This window comes from Xenopus tropicalis, chromosome 5, assembly GCF_000004195.4.
Source record: "Xenopus tropicalis strain Nigerian chromosome 5, UCB_Xtro_10.0, whole genome shotgun sequence".
NCBI classification, from domain to species: domain Eukaryota; kingdom Metazoa; phylum Chordata; class Amphibia; order Anura; family Pipidae; genus Xenopus; species Xenopus tropicalis.
Window position 1 is genome coordinate 153,837,950 of NC_030681.2, and position 15,259 is coordinate 153,853,208.

Consider the following 15,259-nt stretch of genomic DNA (forward strand, 5'->3'; position numbering starts at 1 on the left):
GCTGGTTCTGACTCCTGATACAACTCCCCAATACCCATTCATTTCTCATTCTCACTGGGTTTATAGTTATGTGTAACTGTCACTGTGTCTGTCCCTTTCCCTTCCCTGCACTGCTGGTTCTGACTCCTGATACAACTCCCAATATCCATTCATTCCTCATTCTCACTGGGTTTATAGTTATGTGTAACTGTCACTGTGTCTGTCCCTTTCCCTTCCCTGCACTGCTGGTTCTGACTCCTGATACAACTCCCCAATATCCATTCATTCCTCATTCTCACTGGGTTTATAGTTATGTGTAACTGTCACTGTGTCTGTCCCTTTCCTTTCTCTGCACTGCTGGTTCTGACTCCTGATACAACTCCCCAATATCCATTCATTCCTCATTCTCACTGGGTTTATAGTTATGTGTAACTGTCACTGTGTCTGTCCCTTTCCCTTCCTGCACTGCTGGTTCTGACTCCTGATACAACTCCCCAATATCCATTCATTCCTCATTCTCACTGGGTTTATAGTTATGTGTAACTGTCACTGTGTCTGTCCCTTTCCCTTCCCTGCACTGCTGGTTCTGACTCCTGATACAACTCCCCAATATCCATTCATTCCTCATTCTCACTGGGTTTATAGTTATGTGTAACTGTCACTGTGTCTGTCCCTTTCCCTTCTCTGCACTGCTGGTTCTGACTCCTGATACAGCTCCCAATATCCATTCATTCCTCATTCTCACTGGGTTTATAGTTATGTGTAACTGTCACTGTGTCTGTCCCTTTCCCTCCCTGCACTGCTGGTTCTGACTCCTGATACACCCCCAATATCCATTCATCCTCATTCTCACTGGTTTTATAGTTATGTGTAACTGTCACTGTGTCTGCCCCTTTCCCTTCTCTGCACTGCTGGTTCTGACTCCTGATACAACTCCCCAATATCCATTCATCCTCATTCTCACTGGTTTTATAGTTATGTGTAACTGTCACTTTGTCTGCCCTTTCCCTTCTCTGCACTGCTGGTTCTGACTCCTGATACAACTCCCCAATATCCATTTATTCCTCATTCTTACTGGTTTTATAGTTATGTGTAACTGTCACTGTGTCTGCCCCTTTCCCTTCTCTGCACTGCTGGTTCTGACTCCTGATACAGCTCCCCAATATCCATTCATTCCTCATTCTCACTGGGTTTATAGTTATGTGTAACTGTCACTGTGTCTGTCCCTTTCCCGTCCCTGCACTGCTGGTTCCGACTCCTGATACACCCCCAATATCCATTCATCCCTCATTCTCACTGGATTTATAGTTATGTGTAACTGTCACTGTGTCTGTCCCTTTCCCGTCCCTGCACTGCTGGTTCTGACTCCTGATACACCCCCAATATCCATTCATTCCTCATTCTCACTGGGTTTATAGTTATGTGTAACTGTCACTGTGTCTGTCCCTTTCCCTTCTCTGCACAGCTGGTTCTGACTCCTGATACAACTCCCCAATACCCATTCATTCCTGATTCTCACTGGGTTTATAGTTATGTGTAACTGTCACTGTGTCTGTCCCTTTCCCTTCTCTGCACTGCTGGTTCTGACTCCTGATACAACTCCCCAATATCCATTAATTCCTCATTCTCACTGGATTTATAGTTATGTGTAACTGTCACTGTGTCTGTCCCTTTCCCTTCTGTGCACTGCTGGTTCTGACTCCTGATACAGCTCCCCAATATCCATTCATTCCTCATTCTCACTGGTTTTATAGTTATGTGTAACAGTCACTGTGTCTGTCCCTTTCCCTTCCCTGCACTGCTGGTTCTGACTCCTGATACAGCTCCCCAATATCCATTAATTCCTCATTCTCACTGGTTTATAGTTATGTGTAACTGTCACTGTGTCTGTCCCTTTCCGTTCTCTGCACTGCTGGTTCTGACTCCAGATACAACTCCCCAATATCCATTCATTCCTCATTCTCACTGGGTTTATAGTTATGTGTAACTGTCACTGTGTCTGTCCCTTTCCCTCCCTGCCCTGCTGGTTCTGACTCCTGATACACCCCCAATATCCATTCATCCCTCATTCTCACTGGTTTTATAGTTATGTGTAACTGTCACTTTGTCTGCCCCTTTCCCTTCTCTGCACTGCTGGTTCTGACTCCTGATACAACTCCCCAATATCCATTTATTCCTCATTCTTACTGGTTTTATAGTTATGTGTAACTGTCACTGTGTCTGCCCCTTTCCCTTCTCTGCACTGCTGGTTCTGACTCCTGATACAGCTCCCCAATATCCATTCATTCCTCATTCTCACTGGGTTTATAGTTATGTGTAACTGTCACTGTGTCTGTCCCTTTCCCGTCCCTGCACTGCTGGTTCTGACTCCTGATACACCCCAATATCCATTCATCCCTCATTCTCACTGGATTTATAGTTATGTGTAACTGTCACTGTGTCTGTCCCTTTCCCTTTCTCCTGCACTGCTGGTTCTGACTCCTGATACAACTCCCCAATATCCATTAATTCCTCATTCTCACTGGGTTTATAGTTATGTGTAACAGTCACTGTGTCTGTCCCTTTCCCTTCCCTGCACTGCTGGTTCTGACTCCTGATACAACTCCCCAATATCCATTCATTCCTCATTCTCACTGGGTTTATAGTTATGTGTAACTGTCACTGTGTCTGTCCCTTTCCCTTCTCTGCACTGCTGGTTCTGACTCCTGATACAACTCCCCAATATCCATTTCATTCCTCATTCTCACTGGGTTTATAGTTATGTGTAACTGTCACTGGTGTTGTCCCTTTCCTTCTCTGCACTGCTGGTTCTGACTCCTGATACAACTCCCCAATATCCTTCATTCCTCATTCTCACTGGTTTATAGTTATGTGTAACTGTCACTGTGTCTGTCCCTTTCCTTCTCTGCACTGCTGGTTCTGACTCCTGATACAACTCCCAATACCCATTCATTCCTCATTCTCACTGGGTTTATAGTTATGTGTAACTGTCACTAGGGCTGATTCACTAAAGTGCGATAAATTTTATCGCATGTTTATTTGCGTTAAAATAGACGCAAAAATTAGCGCAACCATTCACTACAGTATTACCACGTGCGTTAAGTTGCGTATCGCATGCGTTATTTAGCGCGCTGAAAAGAATACCAACGCCTGATTCACAAACACTTAGACGCGCTAAATATCGCATTAGTCTATGCGAAAAATAACCCCTACTTGGGCAGGCGGTAATTATAGAAAAGTACAGTAAATGAGGTTTGGCAATAAAATATGACTTTGCTGTGTTATTTATTCAAGTCTGTGTTGGCCCCAGAGTGACGCAGCCGCCAGTTTGCAGGGAAATGGTCATTTTTAATACAGTAATTTTCCAAAAGTATTGGCGTGTATGGCTAACATGGCGTGCGTTTATTTGCGCGACCATTTATATGGCGCTACAATTGATGAAATGTTTTTGCCAGGTATGGATTCGCGGCGAATTTTTAACGTACGGCTAATTTTTCCACGGCAATTTTTTCATGCGTTTCGCAAAACAATCCGCCAATGGCAAAACGCATGAAAATTTGCCGGGGAAAATTCGCCGCACGTCCAAAAATTCGCCACGAATCCATACCTGGCGAAACATTTCATCAATTGTAGCCGCATATAAATAGTCGCGGGGTAACAATATTTTTGGGCCGCACGACATTGTGAATTTTTCGCTAAAGATAAACGGAACAGATTCGGCTCATCACTAGCAGTTACTTATTTATAAGCAGCTACTTATTATATGCTACCATTTATATGTGGCGACAATTCATATGCGCCGACTATACGCGGGCGTTAAGTAGCGCATGTACCGTCAAATACGAACGAAAATAGTCTTCGCGAGTTAAATAACGCATGCAATATCGCGCGTAAATTAGCGCAAGTATGCTTATAGTGAATCGTGCGATAAGTAGCGAAAATTTAGACGTGATAAAGTTTTGAATGCAAGCTATAAATAGCGCACGTTAAAACGCACGTTAGTGAATCAGCCCTAAAATGTATTAATGTGTAATTCGTGTAATGAAGCTCTTAACGCAGCTCCCTTGAGCAAAAGACACAAATGGCCGGAACGTGTGATTTTAAGCAAAGCGCCACGTGTGACACTGCCCTGGGAAATATGGCAAAGGTAAGTACCCAGGAAGCCTTTGCCTTCAGCTTTTAATATAAAGAGACGCTTTACGCTACAAATAAAGCCAATTTGGGAAATGAATGGATGTTTTCAATACGCTGGTGCATATCAGTCAGTGTTCCAGGGAACCAATGCTGTGCTCTGGGCAATCTCTCTCCTATTAAAGCTAATGGCAGGGGGGGACTAAGCCCTGACACTGGAACATTTATCCCAAGAAATGCTACAAACAGGCGTCAGTCTTTGGAAAATATGAGCGGGGAATAATAGTTAGGAGCGCCATATTGGGGATACCTTGCCGGTGTCAGCTTTAGGCTCATAACTCTGTAAGTAAAATACACGCGCTGCACATACTACATTACTAGTAAGGGGCCTGGGAATGTGCACTGATCCCCTCTCTTTTGTATGCTCGTTCCAGTGTGAAACTGCCCTGTGCAATAATCTCCCACATTCCCCTTCATTCTATATATTTATGGCATCATTCCATATATTTTAGGTGCCAATAATACAGCAGGAAAAGAAAGGCAACCTGACAGACATCCATAATGCACAGAAAATAGATTAAAGGGGAACTCCACCCAAACACAATTTAAGCTTTTTGAAAAGTAAACATAATCTCAAGCAACTTTGCAATATACAATCAGTTAAACAACACGCAGACTTTTCATGACTTTTAATGTAATAATACGGTTTGGAACATTTCCCTAAATCCCGCCCCCTGTTCCCCTGCTGATTGGGCCGACTACTGTGAGACCCAAATAAAATGTAGCAGTAGTCGGCTGTCCTCAGCCTACCTTTCCCCAATCCCACAATCCCCTGCTGCACACGTAATGTCAATAAGGAAAGGAACATCCCAGTGCAATGCATTGTGGGTTATGTAGTTCCTGCATGCTGTCTGTAAGCTGGGGAGAAGTTGCTACAATTTATAACATCAGTGTTTTAGTCCCTCCTCCCCTGTCAGGATTACAAATGATGCAGAAAGAGAAGAACTGCTTTGCAGCTGGATTTCAGCATATAAACATGGGATTTATTCCTACTTTTTTGAATAAACAGATTACAGAGATAGGGATATCAGGGATTTCTGTGTTGTGCAGGGCACTAACAACTATATGTAGGAATAAATATAGATTTCAGCAAATCCAAGCACACTCACTCTTTACCCCCTTCTGTTCTTTTTTCCCTTCTTTTCAGACTCCTGTTTCTTCCTGGTTTTCTCTTTTCCTGTGTCTGTTTTTCTACCTTCTTTTTCCTAGGAATTAAATCAGGCAGTTACCAAGTGCACTCGTAAATATATATTTCATTGCAACTGAAAGATAAGGAAACACTTCAATATTTTAGGTTTTTGTTCAGCAGCTCTACAGTTTAACAACTCTCTCAGGTGTCAGGCTGCTAAGGTCTAATTTACCCCGGCAACCAGGCAGCGGGTTGAACGAGAGATTGGGAGTTGAATAGGAGAAGGTCTGAAAGGGGTCAGTGACCCCTATTTGATGCAAAAAGGAAATATAAACCATTTAACAAATGTTTAAGGAATGATAGCACAAAGGATGTATAGAGCATAGCACATTAATATCTGGTAGAAGAAGAATAAATGTGTAACTAGGGAATAACAGGGAGACATTTAGGCATCCCTCAGATACAGAGCCCACGGGCTGCTTTCCCTTCCGTGCTTGCTCGCGAGCCCTTCTGAAACGGAGCAGGAAGAGGTGCAGCCTTTCCAATACAGAAAGCTCTTTTACCTTCTCAAAGGTTCCTGCTGTTTCTGCTCTTTTTCTCACTCTGCAGCTCGTCACACAGGCCCTTCCTTTCCTCACCTCTCTCTTCTTCTTCTTTAACTTTTATCTCCTCATTGTCGTCGTCATCCTCCTCCTCTTCCATACCGGGTAACTCGCTCGGCTTTCCCTCTGGCAGATCCTGAATTGGTTCTTTTTCCTCTCGCTCCTCTATGGGTTGTTTTTTCTCCTCTGTTAAAATGGCTGAACTCACACTAATGGAATGGGAAAGCTCTTCAGAAACCTGCCTGGCATAATCTGGGGGGTCACAGTCCTTCACTTTGTCCTTCTTCTGCTGTTTGTCTCTTAATTCATCTTTTCCCTTGACCTTTAGGTCTTTTACATCTTCTTTCTTTGCCTTTTTTAACTCTTTGAGATCATCCTTCTTTTGCTTTTTGTTACTTAAATCTTCCTTGCTTTCTGATAGTTTCTTCTTTGGTTTTAGGTCTGGGGATGAGCTATCAGACAGCTCTGCTTCTGCCTTAGATTTTGCCTTAGATTTACCAGACTTGGATTTTTTTCTTTTTCATCTCTTCAAGTGCTAATTCTTCATCTTCCTCTCTGGATTTTTTCTTCGTTTGCGGAGGGGAGTCGGCCTTTTGGTCACTCTGCTCACTCTCAGAATCTGCCTCAAAGAGATCACTTGGAGATCATTTCTGCTGCTAAAAAGAGATTGGGGAGAATAAAGAGCTGACAAAACAAAGTTTTCATCCAAAATGGAAGTGAGGATTAAGGGAAGGGGCAGGCAGAAAGACATGCTCCAGTATATATTAGTGCAGGAAGAGTATCATTCCAACAAAGAGATATCAGACAAAAAAACCATAGAACAATAAGGAGTTCATTTGAATGAAAAATGGCATTATAGGACAGGGCCAAACTACAAGCCTATGGTCAGTAGGGCACAGCCATGTGTGATTCCTGCGGTTCTTTGGCAAAAAAAAGAAAACAGAGCTCAAACTCCCCAGTCCCCCGGCACCAATTTTGATTGAATTGAAATCGCCCAACTGAAAGCAACATGGAGCAGTGACAGACAGACTTTTCTCACTAGGATAGCAGTAGCTGTTAATATGCCCCCTCTGTTGCCATTTGTAGATTGTAAGCTCTTTTGGGCAGGGCTCTCTTCCCCTCCTGTATCGGTTATTGATTACTTTATATGTTACTCCTTGTAGAGTGTAAGCTCTTTTGGGCAGGGCTCCCTTCCCCTCCTGTATCGGTTATTGATTGCTTTATATGTTACTCCTTGTAGAGTGTAAGCTCTTTTGGGCAGGGCTCCCTTCCCCTCTTGTATCGGTTACTGATTGCTTTATATGTTACTCCTTGTAGAGTGTAAGCTCTTTTGGGCAGGGCTCCCTTCCCCTCTTGTATCGGTTACTGATTGCTTTATATGTTACTCCTTGTAGATTGTAAGCTCTTTTGGGCAGGGCTCCCTTCCCCTCTTGTATCGGTTACTGATTGCTTTATATGTTACTCCTTGTAGAGTGTAAGCTCTTTTGGGCAGGGCTCCCTTCCCCTCTTGTATCGGTTACTGATTGCTTTATATGTTACTCCTTGTAGATTGTAAGCTCTTTTGGGCAGGGCTCCCTTCCCCTCTTGTATCGGTTACTGATTGCTTTATATGTTACTCCTTGTAGAGTGTAAGCTCTTTTGGGCAGGGCTCCCTTCCCCTCCTGTATCGGTTATTGATTGCTTTATATGTTACTCCTTGTAGAGTGTAAGCTCTTTTGGGCAGGGCTCCCTTCCCCCCCTGTATCGGTTACTGATTGCTTTATATGTTACTCTGTATGCCCAATGTATGAAACCCACTTATTGTACAGCGCTGTGGGATATGTTGGCGCTTTATAAATAAATGTTAATAATAATAAATAGCCCTAAATGTTTACAAGTTTTATTACAATGTTTAATTTTTACATTTATTTTAAGAAATTGAAAGAAGCTTTTTGTCACAAATCACCCACTGCCCTAAGGCAAAAAGTAGGAAAGGGTAAAACCAATGGAGTTCCAGAGAATGGATGAATGTGGCAGCAAATGCATTTGCATGACTCGCACAGCCAGGCTTTGCCAAAGTGATGTGCAGGAGAACTGATTGGGTCCCACTGCGGGTAAGAGATGATGCTAATAAGCAATATTAATTGGTGCTGCTTAGATGTCTAATTACCGGCATTTCCTTCTTGACAGGTTTCTGTTTGTTTTCGGCCTGTTTCCTCCGAAATTCAAGCAGGACTTCCTTACAGTCATCAAGATGGGCTTCGGGCTCCCAGGTGTCCCCTTCAGAGTCCCTTCCACCTCACGCGGTACAATACTTCACCCTGAAAGACCAAAGAGTTCTAGTTAGGAACAGCCTAGCAGCCATGTGGCTAGCAGAAGAGTAAAGCAGATAGCGTATATACTCGAGTATAAGCCGATCCGAATATAAGCCGAGGTACCTAATTTTACCTAAGAAAACTGGAAAAACGTATTGACTCAAGTATAAGCCCCTCAATGGTGCAGCATGAAAAGCATCCATATACCGGTATACAAAATCTTTAATCCCATAACTAAATATGGCATTTCTGTATACTTTAAATACAGTAAATTGCTGTATCACAATAAATATTTTCATGGCTCAATTTAAACATCCCATCTCCAGAACAAAATGCCTCAGGACTGTAAGTGTGAATGGCTCACCAAGAGGAAAACGCTGAACAGAGATAGATTACGCATTTTACAGACACCACAAATGTTGTGCTAAAAGAAACTAGGAGCCCAGCAGGACTCTAATGGCCACATGCTTATGTTTTTAGTCTTTATCCATAATAAAACATCACAGTCCTGCCAAGGAAAGTAATCTTTAGAGAGAGACAGAAAGGCTTCTTTTTTAACACACTGTGTCCCGCACCACTCGCTGTGTCCAATAATGTATGAAGAACCCAGTCTAGGCTTTAAATAGTATTATATTCATTATGCATGGTACAGATGAATGCTATGCAAGTGTCGCACACCACTCAAACCACATATATAAGCAAGTTGTCCCTGTGAATGTTACCAGTGACTACACATGCTGCTTATTCCTGCCGAACGGTGCCACAGTCGTCCAGGGGGGGTCCAGGGAGGGGGGGGCTCCGGGGTGCTCCTCATAGCGGCTCCTCTCCCTATGTGCAGCGGCACGATGCGCATCGTACCGCGTATACACGCCGCTTACGGCCGGCCACGGGCAACTACTGTATTGCCTGTAGTTTGAGCGCATATACCCGAGTTTTACCATATATACCCGAGTATAAGCCGATGCTTACTTTTTAAGCACATTTTTAGGGCTGAAAAACTCGGCTTATACTCGAGTATATACGGTAATATGCAATGTTAGTACAGTGTATGTATGGAGAAAGCAGTGCAAAGCTAAAAAAAAATATAAATAAAAACACTAAAAACCCAGTGACTACATTTATGGAAAAACACACACACAATGTATATAGCGCTCCAGCAAATGTATACAACCTTAGGGTTCATGTATGACAAGAGTATTTACAAAGTTACTTGCCTATACACACTCCCTGCTCCCTGAATCCAATGCAAAAGCCATTTTAGATTGTGAGCACACAGGGCCCTCTTTCCCTGGTTAATGGTTGTTGTTTGTTTGGGATCTGCATGTACAATGTATACACCCATGTACTGTACAGCGCTGCGGATATGTTGGTGCTTTATGAATACGGATGCATTTCTGGGGGTGGGAGCATCGATGCGCCACAAATGATGCCATTCACACCTACAATGACTAAGAAGCGCTGCTGCCACTAGCTACGCGGGATTTACACACACAGTTGCATGGCCCCTGCTATTTCGTGGGTGCCCGCTGTTAGGCTGGCATTGTGGGTAACAAACACACAACAATTTGTCATGAACACCATGCTCACCCAACTCACGTATTTAAGCCCTTATCTGAAGAGACAGGAGAGACCTGTATTGCTCCCCATATAAAGCTGCCCGTACCTAGGCCAATACGGCCACATGTAACTCAGTCAGCAGCCGGATATCTGGTAGGAGTGTGGCCGGGAATTAGGCTGGGAATACCCTAATCCGGCCATAGGGGGTGCCCCTCCCGCGGCACAGACCATTATTGTGCCCAATGGCGCCTCTCCCTTGGGGTACGCACAGGCTATTTATATTATTAGATTACTGCCAAATGATTAAATCCTACCTCCCAACATTTGAAAAACGAAAACATACACAGTAGCTTTTGTGGCCCCGCCCCAATTACCACACCCCATTTTTTTCTAAAAATACTCCTTTTATATAGTTGAAATGGCGGGATCAGACACTAATGTGCTATACCCTCATACTGTACTACCTAAGGAAAACAATATAGCAACTCCTACATATAAAATACAAATATAGAGAGAAGGCAGTCAGTTATAACCCAGTTAGTCAGTTAGTACCCCCCATACACACTGCCCCCCATAGACAGTAACCCCCATTCACAGTGCCCCCCATTGCCCCCATAGACAGTAGCCCCCAATTGACCCAATAGACAATGCCCCCAATTACCCCATACACAGTTTCCACAATTGCCCCCATAGACAGTACCCCCTACACAGTACCCCCAATTGCCCCCATAGACAGTATCCCCCATACACAGTACTCACAATTGCCCCCATACACAGTGCCCCCATAGACAGTAACCCCCATACAAAGTACCCCCCCAAATGCCCCCATAGACAGTAACCCCCATACACAGTACTCACAATTGCCCCCATACACAGTACCCCCAATTGCCCCCATAGACAATACCCCCCATACACAGTAAACCCAATTGCCCCCATAGACATGTAACCCTTTCTTGGCTGTAACAAGCCAATAGCACGACTAGATAGGTCTAGAGCATGGGGTACACGTGACTCAGTCCTTCAGGATGGACCTTCGCTATGTGGAAGTAACCAAACGGAGCTAGGGTGTAGTGCAACTACAACTCACTGTAGCTGTGTGCAGTGCAGAATAACAAATGGGCGCCAGAAGGTTCTTGCAGTTGAACAGTAGAACTGGTTTATTTTCAGCAACAAGCAACTTGCAGGGTTATGCAATATACTCACACATCAGTTAGCATAGCAGTCTCTGAGGACAGCACAGAGAGGGGGCACACCCGCTCCCCCCAACTCCCCTTGAGCCCGGGCAGGATCAGTGCCACCGGTTCAGTTGCCCACTCTGTGGAACAGGCAGCTGGGTACCCCACTCCTCAGGCCCCACGGCAACTCTGGATCAGGGTTCAAACTACCTGCCTCCTAGGTCTAAACCGTGGCCCTACACTAAGGCAACAGGGCCTGTCTGGGACTCCCACAGCTACTTTCCTCTGAGCCAAACTGCTCCTTCCCTCACTATCTCACTTTCCTACAAAGTGCCCCCAAAACTTGCTCTCTAACTGCTCCTCATTCACGGGGTCCCTGTCCCCGACTTCCCCAGAGTGACTGACACACTGTGGGGCACATGGCTTTACTGGGGCCTAGTTCTTCTGCCTCCAGCACAGTGCTGCTTCCCCTGTGAGCACAGGCAGCCAAAGAGGCAGACCCCCCCCTGCTAAACACTATATCTGTGTCCCAGGGGAGGGGTCTCCCTATTAACCAATAATCACACATATGAACTCAAACTGATACATGGGGCTTTGCCCAGTAACAGCACAAAACCAGGAAGCTGCAGGGTTTAAAGCCATAGGGACTAATTAACCCTATGGATCCCTACAGACAGTACCCCCCATACACAGTACCCCCATAGACAGTACCCCCCCATACACAGTACTCACAATTGCCCCCATACACAGTACCCCCAACAGCACAGCCGCCCATAGGAAATCATGGAATCCCAGGAGCCACTACATGGACTGTGTAACGTGCAGCCCTTTCCCATGAAGCTGACAATTCAGAGGCAGGTGATGTCGTTTCTCTCCTATATCAGAACAAACTCCACGAAATATTGATTTGGGGTTGCACCCTAATAGATACTGCCCCCCCAGACACAGCCCCCCAGAGACAGCCCCGCACAGCCCCCCCAGAGACAGCCCAGCCCCCCAGAGACAGCCCCCGCACCAGCCCCCCAGAGACAGCCCCCCCAGAGACAGCCCCGCAAAGCCCCCCCAGAGACAGCCCCGCACAGCCCCCCCAGAGACAGCCCCGCACAGCCCCCCCAGAGACAGCTCCGCACAGCCCCCCCAAGAGACAGTTCCGCACAGCCCCCCCAATAGACAGCTCTGCACAGCCCCCCCAGAGACAGCCCCGCACAGCCCCCCCCAAGAGACAGCTCCGCACAGCCCCCCCAGAGACAGTCACACACAGCCCGCTCCGCCCAGAGACAGCCCCGCCCCCAGAAAAGCTCCACACAGCCCCGCCCCCAGAGACAGCCCAGCCCCCCCCTCAGAGACAGCCCCGCACCCCCCACAGAGACAGCCCCCAAGGGCGCTTCTGCCATTAGGTGAGTTGAGAAACTCGCCTCAGGCGGCAGAAGCGCCCCAGTTACCAGGGGCGGCAAAAAGCTCAAATTAATTTAGGCACCCAAATAAACTGATTATGAAATCCTTCCCTAAGGTAAAGTCCCACTGATTTGGCTCCGCCTCTCCCGGCGGGGGGGTTGGTTTGTAGCCACGCCTCCATCCCAATAACAGTTACTGGCACTGCCGCTAGCGAACTCACTAAAACCCACACACATGGCAAAATAGTCCCACTGGGGGGATTTAGCCATAAAACTGACTGGGAATGGAACAAATGACATAAGAACCCCTTACTGGGAAACCAATAGTTAATTGGGAACAGGTTCGGACTGGCCCGCCGGCCACTGTGGGAAATCCCGGTAGCCCCAGGCCCTTGGGGCCCTGCTACATGCCCAGGGTGTGCAGCGACATCGGACGGGTTGACAGAAGGGAAAGTTCACCTTGGGGGGCCCCGCTCCTGGGCCAGGGGGGGCGGCAGGGTCTTTGTCACCAGTTGGCGTCAGGGTTTGGGCCACTGACATCGCGGGGGCGGGGCTAGGGCATGGGGATCAATCTGGGAGAATTCTGCCCAATTTACCAAACTGGGACACTGGGCAGGCAGTTCTGAATGGAACAGCCCTACTGAAACCGGGCTGTCTGGGTCAGAACCAAACAGGTGGCAAGATAGAAGCCGGCAGAGGGGGGAACCCTAACCCCTAATACCTGCCTGTTGCTCTACATTCCCCTGTATGTGAATAATTGTTACTAATGGCCCCGACGTGTTTGCTCTGTGTGCCCCCCCTACATTTATAGCATTGTGTTTCCTCCTACCCACAAAGTACTCTTACAATAGCCCCCCCAACCTCTCTCTACTTCTCCTGAAAATAACACTGCTTTCTATTAGCTGTACCCCCTACACCTATTCTGCCCCCGCTCTACTCCCCACTCAGCATACAAAGTGCCTGCAGGGTATTAATATGGGCCCCCTGCAGGCATATATTTAATATCCAATAGGAATGAGCATATGCACAAGGGAACAGCCATTTTACCCAACAGGGGGGCAAATAGGGTTCCCTTGTGCCAATTGTAGTTATTATTACTCAGTAGCACATTGGGATTTGCTTTTGAATAACACTAGTGGGTGAGTTGGTGCGTAGGGGTTTGTGCAATGCACTATTCACTCTATATGACAGTTGCATAGTGTAAATACTATTTGTATGCAGGCCCGGATTTGTGGAAAGGCCACAAAGGCCCGGGCCTAGGGCGGCAGAAGTTTAGGGGCGGCATGCCGCCCCGCCGCAAGAAAATTTTAAAATTTTGCTCCCATACGGAGCAGTCGGGACCTCTCCCCACTGCTCCCTATGGGAGTTTAAAAAAGCGCGTTCGCGCATGCGCACTGGGGGGCGCATTCGTGCATGCGCAGAGGGGGACACCCACAGGGGCGGCCTCGGGGCATTTTATGGGCACTAATGTCACACAGAATGTATGTGCCACACCGAGTCTGTCCGGGGTCTGGGAATAAACCTGGTGGGTCCTGCTGGCCCAGACCTGATCCCCGCCGGGCCCCCCCCATGTGTAGTATGTGCCCCCCAAGGCGGCCCCTCCGATGCCCCCCCGGCACTTACCTTTACAGCGCCTGAGGGGGTCCAGGGGGGCCGCATCGCTAAAAAGTCCTTTCTGCAAAAGCCCAGATTTTGAAAGTAAATTCAGGACAGAGCCGGTGCTTTTGGGCCGAGAATGTTCTGGGGAGGGTGTAGGGTGGAAACGTGCCGAGACTGCAGAGCCGCCATTTCCCATTGAAATATAAAGGCTGGGGGGGGGGGGGCTGTTGGAAATCAGGGAAAGCTCAGCATGTCTCCAGCACTGCATGGGGTCAGCTTTTATATGTAAGAATCCCCCTTTATCATTAAGTGACTTCATTCAAAGCGATAAACTCTGTTTGCTGAAATGTATTGCATTTCTGTACTGACACTCCCATAGCGCTTCAGCAGTTCTACCCCCTGCAAATACAGTTTCTCTCTCCCCCCCCCCCCCCCGACATATTTTAGCCGCTGCCGGGCCCCGTGAGTTGTATTTATGCCTACCCCATACCTCCCAACGTTTGAAAAATGAAGACGGACAATTTTTGACCACGCCCACCTTTGTGGCCCCGCCCCAATTACCACACCCCATTTATTTATTTATTTTTTAAAAATACTCCTTTTATATAGTTGAAATGGTGGGATCAGACACTAATGTGCTATACCCTCATACTGTACAATATAGCAACTCCTACGTATAAAATACAAATATAGAGAGAAGGCAGTCAGTTATAACTATGTACCAGTTTTGCCCCCCCATTTACAGTGCCCCCAATTGCCCCCATAGACAGTACCCCCCATACACAGTGCCCCTATAGACCCAACCCCCCCATACACAGTGCCCCCAATTGCCCCCATACACAGTACCCCCATACACAGTACCCCCATACACAGTGCCCCCCATACACAGTGCCCCCAATTGCCCCATAGTCAGTACCCCTATAGAAAGTGCCCACATAAACAGTACCCCCAATTGAAAGTTCCCCCAATTGACCCCATAGACAGTGCCCCAATTGCCCCATAGACAGATCTATTATGGAAATGTGGTACATTCATTGAACTATCCGGGACAGCGGGATGCGCTATTAAAACCGGGACAGTTCCGTGGAAAGCGGGACAGTTGGGGGGTATGGCCTACCCCATCCACTTTTGGTGATATGAATGTATCATAAAGCACTTTCCCACACAAGGCTTTTTAGCATTGTATCATGTAGCCCCGCTCTGTTCCCCCCTCAGCTTTACTTGACATGCAGGGGCGCGTGACTTGTGGGGCAGAGCGCGGCGCGAGGGAGGAGCTAGTGCGGGCGCAGGTACCTGGGGGGTCCGGGGTTGGCGGGGGCAGCAGGAGCGGGAATGGGGC

At 46.9% G+C, this 15,259-nt stretch overlaps 1 long non-coding RNA gene across 1 annotated transcript in view; it reads right to left on the reverse strand.

The window, feature by feature from the left end:
- Positions 1-5,121: 5,121 nt before the first annotated feature.
- The window catches only part of LOC100486765, a 32,163-nt gene continuing 22,025 nt past the window's right edge, over positions 5,122-15,259 (reverse strand). The window contains exons 2-3 of the long non-coding RNA XR_004222868.1: positions 8,051-8,201; positions 5,122-5,375 (exon numbers count right to left, since the gene is read on the reverse strand). This is a non-coding gene — a long non-coding RNA (uncharacterized LOC100486765). The remainder of the gene's footprint in view (positions 5,376-8,050; positions 8,202-15,259) is intronic.